Source organism: Gadus macrocephalus, chromosome 1 (assembly GCF_031168955.1).
Source record: "Gadus macrocephalus chromosome 1, ASM3116895v1".
NCBI classification, from domain to species: domain Eukaryota; kingdom Metazoa; phylum Chordata; class Actinopteri; order Gadiformes; family Gadidae; genus Gadus; species Gadus macrocephalus.
The window spans coordinates 7024207-7039242 of NC_082382.1; the positions used below are offsets into that span (position 1 = coordinate 7024207).

The window sequence follows — 15036 nt, forward strand, 5'->3', positions numbered from 1 at the left end:
CTTTCCTTTGTTCCTGGTGCTGTCATTGTGGTTTATCGTGGTTTGCTGTGGTTAGTGTTGGTGGTTAGTCTTGCGTGTTCCGTGTTCCGTGTTCCGTGTTCCTTGTTCCCTCCCGAGTTCCGAGTTGTCTCCCGAGTTCCCTGATTCTTGTGCCTTAGCGCTTAGGCTTGAATAAAGTGCCGTTTTCGAGAAACCGTCTGCGTTTGGGTCCTACCTGCCTGCATGCACCCGCAGTTACCTTAACACAAACAATTAATGTAATTCATATTCATTAATTTTGTGTGTGCTCGCAGATGCATGCGTCCACGGGCGTATGTGTGTGTGCGTGTTTATTTGTCACCGGCTGCTAGACAGATCTTGAAGTGTGCCCACGGCCTGTGTTTAGCATAGATATTCAGGGGGAAGTATTGGCAGAAGATTCAACAGAATCCAGGCAGAAAAAGGCCATGAAAGCAGCACATCATGCCAGCTGTTACCACCTTTATATACAGCATGTGTCATCACTTTTCTAAGTTCCTCTCATCCGTCTCTCTTCTGACTCCCCCCTTATTCAACAGCCACATGTTTCCGTTCCTCCTCTTTGTCTTACCCTCTCCTCCTCTGTGTCTCCTCTTGATGGTCAATTTATTTGTTACTTCTCTGTCACTCTGTATCTATGCCTGTCGCTGTCATCAATTGCTAGGTTCTGCCGGTTTCTAGATTGTGTCTATAAATCATTTGTATATCCATCTGTCTTGGTGTCCCCCCCCACTGTATTTCTCATTCCTGTTTGGAATTTTGATAGAAAAAGCCTTTGAGTGTCCAGGGAGATGAATGGAAGTCATTCTGAAATAATAGACACACACACACACACACACACACACACAGAGTCATACACACTGTCAGGGGCAAGGGTTTGCCTTGGCATTATTTTGTATGTATTTACATAATTAACTCAAGTTTTCAAAATGGTAAAAAGTACAACAATTATATTTACAGCAAATTTAGTTTTGAAACACAAATGCTGTCCTGCGGTGTAACATAGGATATTAGTTTTTTTGACTGGCAGTTACTTGGACAGCCATAGGTGTCAGGGTGTGTGTTTCCCTGTGTTTCCCTCCTGTGTTGATTACTGTTCCCTCCCCTAATGTGTCTCAGCTGTTCCTCGTTGTGTTTGTTATTTAAGCCCTCGTCTTTCCTTTGTTCCTTGTGCTGTCATTGTGGTTGTCCGTGGTTGTTTGTGGTTGTTAGTCCTGTCGTCTCCCGAGTTCCCGAGTTCCCTGTCGTCTCCCGAGTTCCGAGTTGTCTCCCGAGATTCCTGTGCCTTAGCCTTTAGGCCTGAATAAAGTGCCGTTTCCTGAAACCGTCTGCGTTTGGGTCCTACCTGCCTGCCTGCACCCTCAGCTCCCTAACAGAATGACAGCACCCACATTGGACCCAGTGGACGATCAAGCTAGCCGTGAGTGGGAGGATTTATTTGAGTTCCTAGGGAAGGCAATAGATCGCTGGGAGAGTTTGGGGTACCACCCGGTTCCTCCTGGCACTCCAGCTCCCGTATTGGCCCCCGGTCCCCGAGCCCTGTCCGGTTCCTGAGCCCACTCCTAGCCTTCCAGAGGGGGACCGGCCTCTTCGCCTGCTTGAGGTGGTCCGCCCTCCGCTCCTGCCTGAGGGGGCCCTCCCCCTGCTCCTTCCAGAGGGGGACCGGCCTCCGCTCCTGCCTGAGGGGGCCCGCCCCCTGCTCCTTCCAGAGGGGGACCGGTCTCTGCTCCTGCCTGAGGGGGCCCGCCCCCTGCTCCTTCCAGAGGGGGACCGGCCTCTGCTCCTGCCGGAGGGGGTCCGCCCTCCAGACCGTCCAGGGGAGGCACGCCCTCCGCTCCTGCCTGTGGGGGCCCTCCTCCACACCTTCCCGAGAGGGGTTCCCCTTCAAGGCCTTCCACCAGAGGGGACCCGCCCTCTGCCTGGCCTTCCACCAGAGGGGACCCGCCCTCTGCCTGGCCTTCCACCAGAGGGGACCCGCCCTCGACCTGGCCTTCCACCAGAGGGGACCCGCCCCCTACCTGGCCTTCCACCAGAGGGGACCCGCCCCCTACCTGGCCTTCCACCAGAGGGGACCCGCCCTCTACCTGGCCTTCCACTAGAGGGGACCCGCCCTCTACCTGGCCTTCCACTAGAGGGGACCCGCCCTCTACCTGGCCTTCCACTAGAGGGGACCCGCCCTCTACCTGGCCTTCCACTAGAGGGGATCCGCCCTCTACCTCTCCTTCCTCCAGAGGGGACCCGCCCTCCAGCTCGCCTTCCTCCTGAGGGACTGAGCTCTCATCGTCCTTGCCGCAGGCCTCCTGAAGGGGTCCGCCTTCCCTCTGCCTCTGCTTGCCCCCCAGGCCGTCCGCCTGAGGCTCCCTGCCTTACCCTGGGGCAGTTTTCTGGCCGCCCGCCTGACGTCCCTCGGCTCTGCCCCAGTCCATTTATTTTTTTTGGATTCCCCCCTCCTGGCGCCCCTCCACCCACCCGTTTTGGCTTTGACTTTCTTCTTTGTTTTGCTTGTCGTGGGTCGCCTGGGAGTCGACCCTTAAGGGGGGGGTACTGTCAGGGTGTGTGTTTCCCTGTGTTTCCCTCCTGTGTTGATTACTGTTCCCTCCCCTAATGTGTCTCAGCTGTTCCTCGTTGTGTTTGTTATTTAAGCCCTCGTCTTTCCTTTGTTCCTTGTGCTGTCATTGTGGTTGTTTGTGGTTGTTAGTCCTGTCGTCTCCCGAGTTCCCTGTCGTCTCCCGAGTTCCGAGTTGTCTCCCGAGTTCCCTGATTCCTGTGCCTTAGCCTTTAGGCCTGAATAAAGTGCCGTTTCCTGAAACCGTCTGCGTTTGGGTCCTACCTGCCTGCCTGCACCCTCAGCTCCCTAACAATAGGGGTCTTTTAGTCAAGCCCCCTACCATGGACGTATTATAGAATGGACAACGGATTCCAAAATGGCGCCTATTCATTCCTATGTAAACTGCTCAGTGGCGCTGGGCAACATCAAGGAGCGATATGCTTCCGCATCATGGGTCTATGCCCACATGAAAAAATTCTATAGTTTACCATAGTAAATAAACTATAGTATACCCTATATATATACTATAGTAAAAATTGTAGTCTTTTTGAACCTTACTATAGTAGTTTTACTACAGTAAACTATAGTATACTACAGAAAATACTATAGTTTAAAATATTAAATAAACTACAGTACACCCTATATATACTATAGTAAATATTGTAGTGTTTTTGAACCTTACTATAGTAGTTTTACTGCAGTAAACTATAGTATCCTACAGAAAACTGCAGTTTTATTACTACAGTATACCACATATATACTACTACAGTAAACTATAGTATACTACAGAAAACTGCAGTTTATTACTACAGTATACTACATTATATACTACTACAGTTTACTACATAAACTACAATCTACTGAAGTAAATTACAGAACTTTTATTATACTTTTATTTTGCTATAGAATACTACAATTACGATACCATAGTACTATATATACTGCATTACAATAACTGCATTATGCAGTATTTTGTTGCTCTTTTAACTATGTCATTGTACTTTACCTAATGGATATTTTCAACTGTATCACTTTTTGTTGTTGCCATTTTTAACCATAGTGCTGTAACAATAATTCACTGCACATAAATTAGGCTTACAACCACCATTAACACAGTGTTTTCTACAGACTGCTAAAATACAAAAAAAATAGAACAAAAGTTTAACTTTCTTTAAACAGTTGATAATTTATTGTTTCTGAAATTTGGCAGCATTGTTCAGCTTTTGTCGTATAAATGCTTTTATGTTCGTATCAGTTACGTAGGTGAACTTCAACTTTGCAGCATCTGTGGGAATACACACACACACACACACAAACACGTACACGAAAGATGAGCATGAGAATGAGGGTATCACTCAACCAACATCTTTTCTCATTTCTATATACCTATTTGTTATTTCAACAAGGTCCTGTTTGGCTAGGCCAGGTTTTCCTTCTGTGCAGCTGCTGGATGACTGGCCAGTCACTGAATGGCCTGCCATATATTCCCTGGTATACATCCCATGTAGGAGATCACTTATGAACTTCTGGGGGCTTTGGAAGGAGCAGCGCTCCACAAGTCCTTTTGATTGATTGATTGATTTCATTTATTTCAGACGTATCAAAATACAAATCAAACAAAAAGAAAAAAAAATGACATACATTCAATTGATATGTCTGAAAAGGAGTAGGAAGAAGTGTAATACTTATTTAATCCTACCCCTTTTCCACAGTTCAATAATTAATATTTATTTAATATATACTTCCTGTATTCCTCATAATCTCTCTTTATACTTTATTTGATATATTATTTCATATATATTATTATTATTATTTATTTTTTTATATTTTCCTTCTTACTTCTGTCCCTCATCCCTGTACCTTTTGAAAATCATTGCTTTGAACCTTTTTTTAAACTGGATCATGTTTGGACATTGCTTTAGCTCCTTGCTCATCCCATTCCACAGTTTCACACCCCCAATTGAGATGCAATGACATTTTAAAGTCATGCGTACAGCCAGTGTCTTAAAGTTTAACTGTTTAACTCGTTTTTGAAGTGTGACTAGTGGTAGCAGTGAGCTTTTGTAAGTGGTCCCCCAGACCTCCACACAGTAATTTGAATAAGGTAAGATCATTGAGCAGTAAAGAATATGCAATGAGTTGTGATCCAATATATGCTTTGCTTTACCCAGGACTGAGATGCTTCGTGACAGTTCAGATTTAACATGTTTTATGTGAGGTTTCCAGCTGAGCTTATGGTCTATTGTCACACCCAGGAATTTATATACATACTCTTTCAATATCAACACCGTCAATCTTAACATTTACGTCATTATTTAAATTACAGTTTCCAAACATGATTTTTGTTTTACTTAGATTCAATGACAATTTATTATTGTCAAACCAAAATTGCTCATTTCAGTTGTAATTAACTCCAGAAGCTGCTGTAAGTCCTCTCCCGTACAAAAAAATATTAGTGTCGTCTGCAAATAACACAAATTGTAAAATCTTTGATGTTTTGCATGTATCATTGATGTAGATAATAAAAAGAATTGGCTCTAATACTGACCCCTGGGGGACCCCACAGACAATGTCCAAGCAAGATGACATATGTTCACCCATCTTCACAAACTGTTGCCTGTTCTGTAGATAGCTCCTCAGCCAGTTTAATACAACCCCCCTGATACCATATCGTTCTAGTTTATTGATTAATCTGTCATGATTTATGGTATCAAATGCTTTTTTGAGATCAATAAAAACACCAGCTGCATAATTCTTTTGGTCCAGGGAATTTGTTATCTTTTCAATTAGCTCAATGACTGCTAATGAAGTGGATCGGTTGGGTCTGAATCCGTATTGGCTGTCAGTTAGTAAATTGTGTTTATTGATGAATTTGTTAAATCTGTCAGCAAAGAGTTTTTCTAAAATTTTTGAAAATTGAGGAAGCAGTGAAACAGGCCTGTAGTTTGTGAAGTGGTATTTATCTCCAGTTTTGTACAGCGGTATGACTTTTGCAATTTTCATTTTTTGGGGGAATTTACCAGTTTTAAATGATAAGTTACAGATATGCGTTAATGGCTTCGAAATTCCGTGAATTACCTCTTTGACCTTTTGGAATGACCTTTAATGCAAGTAGATAACATTACCACAAATCTACTTCAACATACAGCAGACTAGCGTTTACCTCAATGATATATATATATGCATTTAGATTAACCGAGTGTTAGTAAGTAACTTAACCTACACAAATAAAGTCAAACAGATTCTTACAGAGTGGCCCAGGGCCTCTGTTGCTGATGCTGATGATGGACCTGGAGCTGGTGATGGGTCTTCTGTTGCTGGTGGTGGAACTGCTGTTGGTGCTGGTGATAGTGTTGGTTCTGGTCTTGGTGTTGGTGTTGGTCTTGGTGCTGGTATTGGTGTTGTCGTTGGTCTTGGTGCTGAGCGGAGAAACTCCTCCATCTTCTGCAAAACGTCTGGCAGCACTGAGCAAAGGATTCACAATAGCCTTTTAGCTAACATGTAAAACAGAAAAAACAAATTTTTCAACAATAGCATTACATTTCAATGTTGCTATTTTTGCCTTGAGAGAATCATTTTCCCTCTGCAGCCTGTGGTTGTTCTCCCTCAACAGCTCACAAGATGGGTGATGGCACTGACAATAAAAATTCCATTAAAAAAACAAAACTGACTCACATACACCTGGGCAAATACCTACAGAAGCCAGTTAGAGGGTACAAAGCTTACAGCTGATAGATTACAGGAATATATTGCTGTATCTATCCCTATACTATAGAGTTAGGAAATGACAACTTTAATTGTAGGTAGAACATTAAGTGCAGACAGTTTATTGCATTAGTGGATCTTACTTCATTCCTGGTTTCATTAATTGAGTTCAGCTGACATGATCCTATGACAAACAGAAGATGTACATAGAGTTAAGGGTTACATCAAGACTGTACAACAGAGGTCAGCAGGGGGGATGAGCCTAAGCGAGTAGACAATGCAGGCGGAACAGGAGATCAAGTCAAAATGATCTGACAGGCCAGGCAAAGCAGGCCAGTTGGCGACCCCATGGTGTACAATATGACAGACAACATTAGGCTACATCACATTACAATAATTCACTGATGTTAAGAAGCACTTCCATACGGTGAATATTTGTACATCACTGCACCAATACCTTGCTTTTCCAGTTCCATTAAGACGTTAAGACCTGTATACGAGCCACATCCAATGTGTGCTCCGTGTGTTTTGACTCCCGGGTGACCTGGTTGACGCGCTGTGTTGATGTTTCCAGTACTATGCAGGTACGTGAAGCAATGATTGATCCATGCGATTGTCTCCGGTTTACAACCCGTTTATTTCCTCAAGATAACACCAATTGCAAGGGAATACGGAATACATTCATTGATCCTCAGTGACATAACAACACCTTCGTAGTTCTTGCGGTCAAAAACCGTATGCCCTTCCGGGGTCAAACAACAGAGGTACCCCAAATGACGTCCCCTTTACACCTGTACCCGCAATACGGCAACACCACTCAGTGGTCAACACAGACATTACAACACAACTAAAAAACAGGAAAATGGCTCTTACACTCCGGCCCCTAAATGCAAGCGATGGATGGAGCTAACATTTAAACCAAAACAACAAAGAGCCATTAATACCAGTCATGCATTACTGCATTATCATCAGATATCTTAAGCTGCGTTTAACAGACACAATTTGGTCACTGGTTTTACCACAGTGTTAAACTTCGTCTTAAGACGAACGGACCGTACAAACTCGTTTTGTCGGGAAAGGTCTCGACTACTCGTCCGAGCAGCCAAGAGCCATGAGGTGCAGCCGAATCCATGACTATGACAATGTCTCCTGGCACCAAATTCCCCTTTTCATTGTTCCATTTTGCCGTTCTTGCAGCAGAGGGAGGTACTCTTGAACCCACCGTTTCCAGAACAGATCAGTTATATATTGAACCTGTCTCCACCTTCTCTTTGCATACAGGTCTTGTTTCACAAACACCCCAGGTGGTAATGCAGGTTTGCCTTTCAGGAGGAGGATATGGTTTGGTGCGAGAAGTTCAAGATCATTGGGATCCTCGGACAGCTGGGTGATGGGCCGGTCATTTACTATGGCCTCCACTTCACAGAGAACCGTGTTGAGGCCGTCGTCGTCCAATTTCTGCTGGTGCAATACAGATTTGAGAACACGCCTTATTGTACGAATCATGCGCTCCCAAATTTCGCCAAAATTAGATGCCCCTGGAGGTTTGAATTTCCAGTTCACTCCTGCTGGAATGAGAGATCTTTGAATCTGTTCATGATTAAGTGCAGCGTGAGCCTCCTTCAGTTCTCTATTTGCTCCAACGAAATTGGTACCAATGTCGGATAGCATATGAGAAACTTGGCCTCTTCTACTTATGAAGCGCCGCAAAGCATTAATGCACGCATCAGTATCCAGCGAGTTTGCAACCTCCAGGTGCACAGCTCTACTTACTTAACAGGTAAAATCACCCCGTAGCGTTTACAGAGGTTTCTTCCTCTCTTCACCTCGATAGGTCCAAAAAGGTCTACACCAAGACTTGTGAAAGGAGGTAGGTCAGGCAAAGTCCTTTCTAAAGGCAGGTCTGCCATTTTTTGTTCACCTGCTCTTGCAGCGTGGAGTCTGCACGTCCAACAATCATTTATGACCTTTCTTATTGCTGAAGGAGCCTTTGTGATCCAGTATTTCCTCCTGAGTTTGGATAGTGTGTGGTTTTTACCACTATGACCCAGTTGCTGGTGGATATGCCTGAGAATAAGAGTCAAAATATGCTGGTCTTTAGTGAGGATGAGTGGATGCTTGACTTCTTCTGGCAGAGTTACCCTACTGAGCCTTCCTCCAACTCGAAGCAGGTCGTCCTCCAGATTCTTGTTGTTGAAGTCATGGTTGTACTGAGCAGCCACCATTTCCTCCAGTTTATGCACAGCAATCCTGTTAACCGTAGCAGAGGGACATTTTTCCTCCATGGTGCCACAGTTTCCATTTAGTGGACCATTTACTGACCATCCTAGCACAGTTCTAATAGCATATGGGCCATTCCCACAGCTGTTGACGACCTGCCATGGTTCCAATAACCTTGGAGCATTAGTTCCAATCAGTAGATCAACATTTGCCTTGATGCTTGAGATGTGTACCTTTTCTAGGTATGGCCACTGAGACAGATCTTCCTGTGTCACTATGTCATCGGCAGTCACTGGGATCTTCTCCTGTGTGAGAACATCTGGAAGTGCATAGAAATCACTGCTGTCAAGCCCAGCAACCTCCAACCCAGCTAAGCAATAAGCAGTCTTCACTGTTTCTTGCCCCATTGTGCGTAACAGGAAGCTGATTTTGTTGCCCGCAGCATTCAGTTTCTTCATTAGATTTTCCGAACAAAAGGTGCCTGAGCTGCCGGGATCCAGAAAGGCGTATGTTGTTATGATGTTATTTCCCTTTGAAGCTTTCACCCTCACAGGAAGGATAGACAAAGCGCACTGGTCTCTACCGGCCCCTGTATGTCCACATGTTGTAACTATAGCAGGCTGTTCATTGGGAGGTTCCTCTTGCTGGTCCAGAGCTGGTTGCCTTTTTATATGAAGCAAGGTAGGGTGAGTTTGACCACAGATCTTGCATATCATGCGCCTCTCGCAGTAACGGCTCATGTGACCCACGCATAAACATGCGAAACAAACTCCTTTTTCACGCAAAAATTGAATTTTGTCTTTGTGCCCCCATCCAATGAGCTCCTTACATTCATCCAATGAATGCCCACGAGAACAGCAGAGGCATCCAGCTTTCTCCACTTTTGTTTGTTCTTTAATTCTTTCAGTGACGTTTGTAGAAGCTACTGCAGTGGCAAAAATACTTTCCTTAACTCTGTTCCTGATCTGTGAGGTAAACCTGGTGAAAGTCTTTGGCCCTGCAGCTCCAAACCCGGAGTCCTGTATGTTGCCAAACAATGGGTCTGACAGAATTCTCACATGGCGTTCAACAAACGACACTAGGTCTTTGATGTGTGCTCTGTCATTTGTTCTTTCCATTGCATCATGAGCTCTGACTCTCCACTGATCTCTCATTTTAAATGGTAGTTTGGAAATAATGGCCCTCATGTTAACTGGCATATCAAGTTCTTGTAAGTACTGGAGATCCTCCATTGCATTGCAGCAACCACGCAAAAACAATGAATAGGCTTGGAGTGCATCCACATCTTCAGGTTTAATTGATGGCCAGGCCAAAGCTTTCTCCATATAAGCAGTTGCAATCGTATAGTGGTTCCCAAAATGTTCTTGTAGAAGACCCTTCGCCACTCCATAGCCACTCTCAGGATCCATATGCTGGCAGCTACGCACCAACTCTCGCGGCTGTCCTCTCGTATATTGCTCCAGATAGTATAGACAATCAGCATTGCTTGCCTTTCCTTCCACTCCTTGCTCGAATGCCTTTATGAATGACCTGTATGTGAGAGGGTGTCCTTCAAAGGTAGGAATATCTCTTGGTGGTAGAGACAAGCAATGCTGTTGTTGCACCAGAGCAGCAGTAATTTCATTTTGTCTGCTCATGATATTAATTATGTCGTCAGAAAGATTTTGATGACTACCATGTTGTCTTGGTCCATCGTTTGACTGAGCAACTGTAGGCTGGCACTGTGCATGCTGTGATGTTGCTATGATGTTTCCTAACAATTGCACAGGTTGTTTTGGCCTTATGTCCATTGATGTATGTTTGTCAGATGTTAATGATGATTGTGCCCAGTAAATTTGTTGCACAGGCCTGCATGTAGGCTCATACTCCTTCACCATGGGGTTTAGGACAACGACAGAGTCCTCTTTCTTTTTTCCTTTTTCAAAATAGGAATTCATACCATCTGAGCCTAACTGAGAATAACTTTTTGTTTCCCACGCCTGCAGTACTGCCAGCTTTGCATTACATGCAGCAAGGTCGGATTTCAAGTCAAGCTCCTCTCTTTTCCTCCTCAGTTGTTGTTCTTGCTCATCCATTTTGCTTTTTAGCTGTTGTTGCTGTTCCTCCATTTTGCTTTTTAGCTGTTGTTGCTGTTCCTCCAGAGCATGTTTTTCTTTTAGGGCTGCTTGGCGAGCGAGAAGTGCCGCTCTGTCTGCCTCAGCCATTATCCGTCCAGAGGATGCAGTGCTTGATCTCCCACTGCGGTGGCTCCTTTGACTAGAGTGTTTGCTACCCACATTTGAAATACTGTCATCAGTACAGATACCATCCTCCACATGAACATTTTCATGTAAAGTTAAATGACCATGACACAACAACCACTTTTTAGCATCAGCAATAGAACCATTATTTGACAACATTTTTGCTTTAAACCATGTTTCATGCTTCACCTTCTCTTCAGACGGCAATAGGGTCAACAAAGAATCATGGCTGAATTTAGCCTCATTACACACCGTTATCAGTTTGTCAAGAGCATTTTTTACCTCTGTTTCATCATTATTCAACATTAGACACTGTATTGTTTTTCTTATAACATCTGCTGTATTTAGTTTGTTTTTTCTTTCCTTTTGTAAACTATCTAGTTTACCAACCAACGCATTTGCTGTAAGTTTGACCACCCGCTTTAGTGGCAGTGTTTCAGCACCACCAGTAACACTGATTGCTTTTTTAGCTGTTGGTATTTTACCAGTCCCGTTGACAATGTCTGATGCTGCGTTTCCCTCCATTAGAACAACAGTCACAAATCAGTTCAATAGTTTGAAACACAAAGTCAAGTCAATGCAAAGTCTACCGTCCTGTCAGCTTGTCACCAATGCATTGGATTTAAAGCCCGGGCATGTGTGTGGCTCCACAAATACCTGCTCTCTAAATGTTGTGTTGTGCGCCGTCCAGTAGCTTGTGTACGATGTAGTCCACTCCACAGCCGTAGCCTCCAGCGTTAGCACCGTAGCCCATGGTTAGACCCGATGATGCAGGTGTAGCGCAAGTCCTGACAGCTCCCGCAGGCGATTCTACTCGAAATCCCGCAGCCTCCAGACGCACTCCAGCGCAGCCGAAATCCCGACAGCTTCCCGGTCCTTCTGCAGCCCGCAAACGTCCTCCAAAAGGTACGATAGTCGAAGCTGCATTAAGCTACCAATAGCTTTCAAAGTCCTTGTGCCACCAGTTGCCTTACGTGCCGAAGGTTTCCTACAGTTCCAACCGGCAGTTTTGAATAAACGGCGGGTTTTTGACAAGTATACGAGCCACATCCAATGTGTGCTCCGTGTGTTTTGACTCCCGGGTGACCTGGTTGACGCGCTGTGTTGATGTTTCCAGTACTATGCAGGTACGTGAAGCAATGATTGATCCATGCGATTGTCTCCGGTTTACAACCCGTTTATTTCCTCAAGATAACACCAATTGCAAGGGAATACGGAATACATTCATTGATCCTCAGTGACATAACAACACCTTCGTAGTTCTTGCGGTCAAAAACCGTATGCCCTTCCGGGGTCAAACAACAGAGGTACCCCAAATGACGTCCCCTTTACACCTGTACCCGCAATACGGCAACACCACTCAGTGGTCAACACAGACATTACAACACAACTAAAAAACAGGAAAATGGCTCTTACAACCTGTGTTTTTTCTCTTCTTCTTCTTCTTACATTGACTTAACTGAGGATCCTTTAAATCATAATGAAGTTTAGTTTTTCAACGATTTTAATTTAACTCATCCACAAGGCCTATAGATGACATTTCTGTAATAAAACTTTAGTTACCTACCAGCGATACTACGTCGTCGTTGTCGTCGTCGTCGTCGTCGTCAGAATAGCGACCATTCTTCAGTTTCTTCCTTTTCCCCTTCCCTTTCTCCTCCGGGCTCGACAGTTTGTCTCCACCATCAAGATAATGCCTCCTCTTGCAAACTAACTCCTCTCTGTTGTCTGAAAACGTCAAAATTATGACGTTTTCATAATGTGTGTTTAAAATGCTAGTATTATTTTGGGCAAAATAAAGTTTCTCTCTATAAATCCAGGCCGCGCACCCCACACTACCCCCACACTTCCCGCGCCTCACATTATAGGCCGCGAGCTAGGGGGCCTTATCGTGCCTTACCGTTGCGAGCTTAACAATTAATTGTTTGCCTTGGTGTAACAAAACAATTTGTCAGTATTTGGTGTGATTCAAAAAACTCTGCTTTGCCATTCTATTTACAACCGAAAATAATCCAACAGATTGACAGTTCTCTCCTCACCATACACCCACCACATGAAGTCAAAAGATGTCCAAGGTCATTGTCCGAGAGACACTATTGGAAGGCATCTGAATGGAGGGCATTTATTTTATTTTAAACCCCCATTCTTTTGAAAACAGTTTTACCCCCGGTTTATTATAATCACTGGCTATTACTTGTCTTCTCCATCTACACACTCCTCCATCATATCCAAAAAGCTGATCCTTTGCATGCTTCCTCTTGTCTTACGCGTTTTGTTGTCGAGGTACAAGAGCTTTATGGAAAGTGTTATGTATCTTATAATGTTCACTGCTTAACCCATCTTAGCAACGCAGTTGACATGTGGGGTCCGCTGTGGGCCAACTCTTCATTTGTTTATGAAGACACAATTGGCACTCTTCTTGAAATGTTCAATGGTACACAGGCAGTCCCTGAACAAATTTTTAAGAGATTTTTTAACACAAAAACACTAATGCACCACACTGAATTATTCAACAATGCCAGTGATGATGTCTGTGATATTTTCAACAAACTTGTTAACAAAGACAATACCGTGTTAAAATCATGCAAAGTAGGTAGTGGTGCTCGGGTTGTCGGGAATTACACAACAAGAGTAATTACAGTGGGGGAGTCCATTCTCTTTGGAAATTATATAGAGGCCAGTGTCAAAGAATTCAAGAGATGTTTCATCCACCACACTTTATACACCACGGAAATGTATGCAGCAAATTTTAAACGCAATAATTCTTGTGTGGCTCTAAAAAACGGAGAGCATGGTAGCATTAAATCCATACTACTTTGTAAGCTCAATTGTGGTTGCTTATCAGCATGCAAGTGTGAAGAGGTGTACCTACAAATTTTTTGATTCAAAAAGGATTCCAGACAATTAAGAATCTATGATGATTTTGCTAAGGTGAATACTGCTAAGCAAATTGTGAAGTTCAGTTCAGAAAGACTCATGAAATACTTCTTTGCAAACCTAATGATATTTTGTGCAAATGCTTTTGCTACGTACACGATGAATCAATTATTCTTATCAAGATGCCTGTATTAGAAAATGTTTAAAGTTAGTAAGGCTTCAATTGTACTCTTTCATTGTTATTATATTCTGGCTGTTGTAGCCTATGCATGTTGTGCATTATGTTTTATATTTATTTGTGGTTTATGTTTCTACAATAAAATCTCCACATAATACAAATATTTGGCTTATGTTTCACATATTCATTTTAGGACAAATTACAGAATAATGAAAATATATATTAAAAATAGTATATTATAGTTAACTATAGTAATCTATACTGTACCACACTTTGTAGTGACTTACTATAGTATTTACCATATTACACTACAATGTCTGGAAAATTACTATAGTAAATCCCACACTATATTGTAGTATAGTATAGTAATCTATAGTATACTACTGTGTAGTAACTTACTATAGTATTTACCATAGTACACTACAATGTCTGGAAAATTACTATAGTAAATCCCACACTATATTGTAGTTTAGTATAGTAATCTATAGTATACTTCACTGTGTAGTGACTTACTATAGTATTTACTAAAGTACACTACAATGTCTGGAAAAGTACTATAGTAAATCCCACACTATATTGTAGTATATTATAGTATACTATAGTAATATATAGTATACTGTAGTAAACTATAGTATTTTTTTCCCCTGGGTGGCTATGCCCAATTTCATGACCTACCGGATGCAGAAATATAGAACACATGCGTGCCCATCCCCCCACTCCGGTCCAACAACAATATAAAATGATACCGTAATGCACCTGTTCTTTGTCTTTGGATCTTTTGAATAAATGGTTCAATACATGATGAATCGCAATGATCGCAAGCAGAGGACTGTGAGGGTTATTGAGCAGCAGATGAACCAGTCCAAAAATCGGACACGTTAACGGAGCACTGAACTAGGCCCTCTCAGATGCCATTTGTTTCACTACGACTTCTTTCAGCTGCACACCCCTCTTCCCCAGCAAAAAAATATTTGAGATAACGGCTAATAAAACGCTTGAGGTGGCGTTTTGAAAAGAAAAAACTCTCATTTTTTTTAGGACATGGCATGAAGGTAATTATGAGCCTTTGATTGATATCCAGACATTTTTTGCGGAGACACATTCCTGTTCCCCACTTGTATTGGAGTGAACGGAGATATCTACTTCTGGGTCCCAAGATTTGAGGGACCCGTCCACAGCCCGCTTAAACAGCTGCAATACCAGGCTTGGCCGCTGAGCACTGGTGGATTGCGGAAGTATGCAGTGTTCCT

The 15036-nt window shown here is 43.2% G+C and overlaps 1 long non-coding RNA gene across 3 annotated transcripts; it reads right to left on the reverse strand.

Annotated features, from left to right (window-relative positions):
- Positions 1–5652: 5652 nt before the first annotated feature.
- LOC132467322 (uncharacterized) lies at positions 5653–12630 on the reverse strand. 3 transcript variants are annotated; one of them, XR_009527991.1, is made up of 6 exons: positions 12299–12630; positions 12151–12199; positions 6729–6761; positions 6107–6200; positions 5816–6030; positions 5653–5666 (listed from the first exon to the last, which is right to left on the reverse strand). It is a non-coding gene; the product is annotated as an uncharacterized LOC132467322 (long non-coding RNA). The 3 variants fall into 3 exon arrangements; XR_009527989.1 differs by adding an exon at positions 6415–6455 and having other exon boundaries at positions 12151–12630; XR_009527990.1 differs by having other exon boundaries at positions 12151–12630.
- Positions 12631–15036: the final 2406 nt, after the last annotated feature.